This window comes from Tinamus guttatus, unplaced genomic scaffold (genome assembly GCF_059628265.1).
Source record: "Tinamus guttatus ecotype Peru unplaced genomic scaffold, ASM5962826v1 Tinamus_guttatus_pri_ptg000172l, whole genome shotgun sequence".
NCBI lineage: Eukaryota > Metazoa > Chordata > Aves > Tinamiformes > Tinamidae > Tinamus > Tinamus guttatus.
The window spans coordinates 5743571-5749573 of NW_028288706.1; positions in this window are offsets into that span (position 1 = coordinate 5743571).

Consider the following 6003-nt stretch of genomic DNA (forward strand, 5'->3'; position numbering starts at 1 on the left):
TCTCAGCCTGCCACAAGGCCCACCACACCAATTTAGCTTGGCAAAAACACCAAGAAACAAAACAACTTGTTCAAGGCCAAGCCACAGCAGGAAACGAAACAAAAGCCTTTGATCAATAACTGCCTTCTTGTGCTCCAGCCACACGTGGTACTTGTTAGCTACCCCCCTTCCACTCTTCACACCTACTGCCCAGCACAGAAGCTACTAAATGTATTCTGTAAGTTAAACTTGTCTCTAAACTTATTTATAACGAGTAAAGTAACAGTTTGCTTCTCTCTTTACATTTAAAGATGGTTATTCCAGTGAGGCCTGGAGTGTTTCTGCTTCACACTGCGCAAAACACCTGGTTACCGTTAATGCTTCCACAGCTCCGCACGGCTTTTAAAAACACCCGACACCCCTTCACCCCGTTGCCGGGCTGCGGAACAGAGAGGAAGAGCGACAACGAGCTGCGCGCCCCGCGCGCTACCCGCGGCCGCCTCAGAGCGCCCGGAGGTACCGCAGGCCCAACCCTCCCCTCCGCCGCCGGGCAAACGGCCGCTCCGGCCCGCGAGGGCGCCCGCGCCGCTGGAAACAGGGGCCGTTGGGACCCAGGCCCCGACGCCGCCCTAGCCGGGTCTGCGCCTGCCCCGCGGGCGGAGGCCGCCGCCCCGCGCTCGCCGCCGCTCACCGAGCCGCGGGCGCCGCCGCCGCTCCCCGAGCCGCCGCCGCGGCCCGCACGCCCCTTTGTTTTCCTTCCTCCTCCCTCCGCCCTCTCCGCTCCTTCCGCCGTCAAGCGGCGCCGAACGCCGCGAAGCAGCCCCGCTGTCGCAAAGGCAGCTGTCGTGACGCAGCGCCCGGTTCCCGCCTCCTCCGCGCGCGGCGGCGCCCGCGGCTTTTGAGGCCGCGCCCGCGCGGGGCTCCCGCCGCCCGAGCGGGGGCGCTGCGGGGAGCGCGGGGCGGGAGCGGCGCGGCCCGGCGCGGAGCGGGGCCCCGCAGGTGGCGGCGCTCCCCGCCCTCAGCGTGGCGGCATTTACACTTCCCCCAGTTTGTTTTCTGTTGTTGCTTTTTTTTTTTTTTTTTCCCCCAGAAAAAAATCCCACAGAAATGACACATTCCTCCATGTGGTGCAGAGGACGGACGGTTCTAATCTGTCCTAAGAGCCTCTTTGCTTCAAGACTGCTCATAGGCAGAAGCCCAGGACATGTGGCTGCGTGTCGATGCTGGTTACAAACAGTAACATTTAACAGTAATTTGCTGTCTATGTTCTTTAGAGGAGGCTTCTGGCCATTCCCCTGTGCCCTCCCTGGGTCGCTTCGGGCATCTTTAGCTGTGTAACTAGAAACACTATGAGCAGGAAATGCACTTCATGAAAACCTACAGCGGTTACTTACAGGCTAAGAAAGGGGCTAGAGCATCTCCTGTGAGGAGAGGCTGAGGGCTGGAGGAGCTGGGACTGAGGGGGTCCCATCAGTGCCTATGAGCAGGGAGGGTGAGATGTTGCCCAATGTGTGGGGGGTGAGGCCTGACCCTCCTCAGGGGAGCCCACTGGCAGCACAGGAAGCCATGGGCACAAACACCCACAGCAGGTCCCTCTAAGCATGAGGAAAAACTTGTTCACTGACAGGGTGATGGGGCCTAGAACAGGCTGCCCAGGGAGTCTGTGGAAGCTCCTTCCTTGGAGGTTTTCAAAAGCTGCCTGGATACAATCCTGGGCAATGTGCCCAGGGGGCTGGGCTAGATGATCTCCAGAGGCCCCTTCCAATCACAACCCTGTTGTGATTCTGTGAAAAAATGAGGTTTTAGCAAGTTGGTACAGCAGACATTAGAGTGCTCTTCACCCCCTGATAAGGCGCCCAAGGTCTGCTGGCTGGAGTGGAGTGTTGGCCTCCCGCTACTTCAGCTTTGATAAGTTGTTACCAATTGCTGAATCAGTCCACATGGGTGACACTGACAACCAACTGAACGTAACTTTTTCTTCCAATATTTCAGAACTTTCACCTCAGCAATCCTACCTCTGCCTGCAGTTTCACGGCTCTTTCCTGTCTCCACATGCTGCGCTGCCTCACAGTTGAGAGGCAGCCCGGGCTGTGACAGGACAGCCCTGCTGCGTCGTCCACGTCATCCTCCTCTCTCCATCCAACACCAACGGAGCCCCGCAGGGTGAGGTGGCAGCTACAGAGGTTCCCCTCTGACAGCTCTACATCTTCTGGTTGTAGGTGACATCACCACGCAAGAACTTCCCTTTACCTCCGCCTAATGGGCTGTAGCCGCCAGCAGGTTGAGACATCTTAGTGACCAGCTCCTATCTACATGGAGTCCTGCCCCTGTCACCAGGGCTCCTGCAGGCGGTGAAGCTGCCGTGTCGCAAGCTGCAATGGTTTGGTTGTGCTGTACTTTGGTTTTCAATAAGCACTACACACTTTCATGAAAAGTTGTTAATCTGAGATATCAAAAGTAGTGAGAATGCATTTATAGCTTAAGGATATGCAAATCTGATTTTACATTCACAGTCTGTAAAGAATTATGCAATATTTTTAAATACACAGAAATAGATTTAACTCATGTTAAATACTTACAGTGATAACAATAACAATAGATGCTGTTAAAATTTATTTGCTTATCAGCAATCCATAAAAACAACACTAGCTTGTAATGCCCACTGGTGATCAGTCTGTAAAGCAAGCTGTGCTGTGGTGAGTTATTTAATTCTTGCAGCAAGGCAAATCTTTTCCTCTAACTTGTATCAACAATGTTCAGCTTATAAACTGCTGTTTATCGTGTGGTTAACTGAAGGTGCTATCCTTAAATTTGTGATCTTCTTGTGTTCATTATACATTTGGTAACCATTGAGTTCTTGCTAGCACATGAGCTTTATCATAAATGAGCAAGTGTTTCATCAGCAAGCACGAAAGAACTGCCAAGATCATCATTTTCTTTGGCGCCATCAGTCTTATTCCTGAGAACTGTCAGCATCGTCTTGTCCATGCTTTATCTTTAGTGTTCTCTTTTGTTAGTTGTGGATGTCTTTGCTTTTTTCTTCCTAACTCTAATGAAGATACTGAGTTTAACACTGATCAGTATTTTCACTTAAAACTGTGTGTCATAGGGTTACATTTTGGAAGTATTAAATATGGGGGTTAATTTTTGGTTGCTGGGCTGGAGGGTAAGACAGACAAGCAGGGTATATCTTGAGAATGACCAGACCAATTATTTTTATGTTGTTTTAGCTACCTGAACACAAAGTGATATTGAAAGATCGAAGCCAACAGAAGACAAATACAGAAAGATTTATGCTGTACTGATATTAGTTTACCTAAAAAAAAGTGCATTTTCAAAATAATGCAATATGTCATATCCTGTGACTGCCTTCTCCCAGACAGATCACACCAGCCTCTGTTGAAATTACTAGTTTCCTCATGAGACTTTTGCCAAAAGATTAGATACTGCAACTTTATCAGCACTTACGATTTATGCTGTTTTCCTAACCTTGCATCGAAGTCAGAGTAGTGTTCTCATTAAAATAAGCAGTATATGATCCTTAGCACAGCACAACTGCTGCTTATTAATTATTCATCAGTAAAATAAAAATAAATGCTTTTTAAAACAAAAATTATTTTAAAACAGACCAATGCTCTCATACTTTTTGCAAACAAGGCAATGATAGTAATTATAGTAACCTTTCTATTAATATTTATTGCTTTTGTACAGTAGTGCCTCGGAGCCTCTGTCATTTCTCAAGGTAGTAGTGTACTATTTTGGAATTAGGAGAGAAGCTAAACAACTTCCTCTGACATCTAATAAACTTTACTCTCTAAAAAAATATTTGAAGATGAGGAATATTGCAGGTATTAAAGTTCATACACTAAGCTCCCAAGATTTGAAATTGAAAATTGAAATTGAAATAAAATATTATTAGTATTTCCAAAGCTGCCAACAATATATGAATCTTTGAATTATGGATACCTGCTGTGATAGCACATGCCTTTTTGGGGGGGGGAGTAAATTATCCAGTAAGATAAATATTCTTGCTTAATGGCAAAACTGCAAATTGCTATTGACCCAATTTTTAAAAATACCTTCAATTTCTATTTAGAGATGTATAATAGCTTGTCCCCGTTTACTTTTGCTGAACATCTGACCTCAGAATATAATAATTTTGCTCTTTTTTTCACTAAAAGTTTGCTATAGGTGATGGTTTCTCTTCTGGCAGAATATTCCATTAAGAGAACTGTATCTTTACTGCAGATAAAGTCTTGTTCTACAAAGTCTTTGGGGAAAGGCACATTCCCAATTGAGACAGTCGAGGCTTTCCAGGATTAGACCCCAGACCCTAATTCAGGCTCTGGAGCTGCCTCGCTGCAGTCAATGAAACTGGGATCAGGCCCCGTCTGTGGGTGCCTCCCACCTCACAGCTATAGGAAGGCTGTGGGGTGTGAAAGGATACTTGTTGACACGCAGTTGTTCTTGCGTGGGCTGGAGCATCTCTCGCTGTATGTTGTAATTCCTGTTTTTATTTTGACTCAGGAAACAAATACTGGACCCGCCTAACGATCTGGTTCCTGCGTGCGGCTGTGGCCCTTGAGAAGGCACCAGCGTCTGCATCGCGCCCTCCTGATCCTCGTGTGCGGGGAAGGTTGGTCACATCACGGCATCGATGGGTTGCTCTGAGCTCTACCTTGTCACTTGGTTTGGGGCCGTCCTGTCCCTGCGCCAGGCGCTTGGGGCTTGCCAGCAGGTTTTGCACTGGGGAGGTGTAGCTGCGTGCTGTTTCTAGTGTTTCATGAGAAGCTTTGTGCTTGCAGCAGGGAATTCAGTGACAGCTTCACTAGACACACTGGCTTGGGTGGGTAAAAAAAAGGGGACTCTAAGGTGAAAACGTCGGGTTAGGGTAAATAGTTAATATCGCCTATTTATTGCTCTTTCACAAGAGAATAGCCTTCGGAATGAAACAAAGTTGGAAAGCTTTTCCTCTATTTCAGAGGAAAACGTGTTTCTAGCCTTACGCAAATGTTCACCATCACGCGAGCGTCTCCCCCGGGACGGGGCCGCGCTTGGGCCCCGTGCAGCCCCGGAACCCGTCGCGGGGGCGGAGGGCGCGGGGGGGCGGGAGGAGCGGGGGCTCCGCGGGGCGTCCCGGGCCCCGTTTGAAAGTAGCACAAAAAGTTTCCAAGCGCTCCCGGAGCCGCGTTCTGGGGGGCGCTGATTGGCGGAGCCCCTCAGGGGCACGTGACCGGCAGCCAATGGGGTGGCGGCCGGGCGGGTTGTGATGGTTCGGAGCAGCCGGGGCGCGGCCGGCGGTGGCGTGCGGGGCAGCGCGGCGCGGAGGAGCCTCGGCGCGAGCCGGTGAGCGTGGGGCTGCCGCGGGCCCGCCACCCCTCCCGCGGGGCGGTTCCACGTGGCGGGGCTCGCTGCGGACTCTGGGCGCGCGGAGGGGCGCGAAGCTGCCCACGCGGCCCTCCCCAATGTGTCCTGCGGAGCCCCGAGGAGCTGCCGCCCTTTGACCCCGGGGGTTAGAGCGGGAGGCCTCAAGGTCGGGCGTTGCAGGAGGCGACTCGTGTCGGGGTGGCGAGTGCTTGAAATTCACCTCGGGGTGGGAGCTGTCGCGGCTGCGCTGGTGGCCGGGGGATGAGCGCCGCGCGGGAGCAGGCGGTGGGAGGGAGGAGAGCCCGGCGCGACACCTGCTCCCCCGCGGGCCTTGGCAGTAACCCGGGCACTTGCCAGAACCACTGCCTTCCCCTTCTCCCTCGGGGTGACTCTCTCGTGTATGCGTTAAACAAAAGGAAACGGGCCCTTACGGGACAGGACCACCCTTGCAAGGGAACTGTTTTAAAGAGGTTTAGTTTCTATAATATCGAGAAATTGCTTTTCAGGACATTTGTTTGTTTTATAGTTAGGAAAGCATCTGGTAGGAACCTCATCCTCCGAACCATGACCAAAATGTGTGTTGGTTTTTGCTTGTTCTATGGTGCTGTTTTGTTCTTACAATAATTTTTCTGTTTTCCTTTTTACTATTTTATTAAA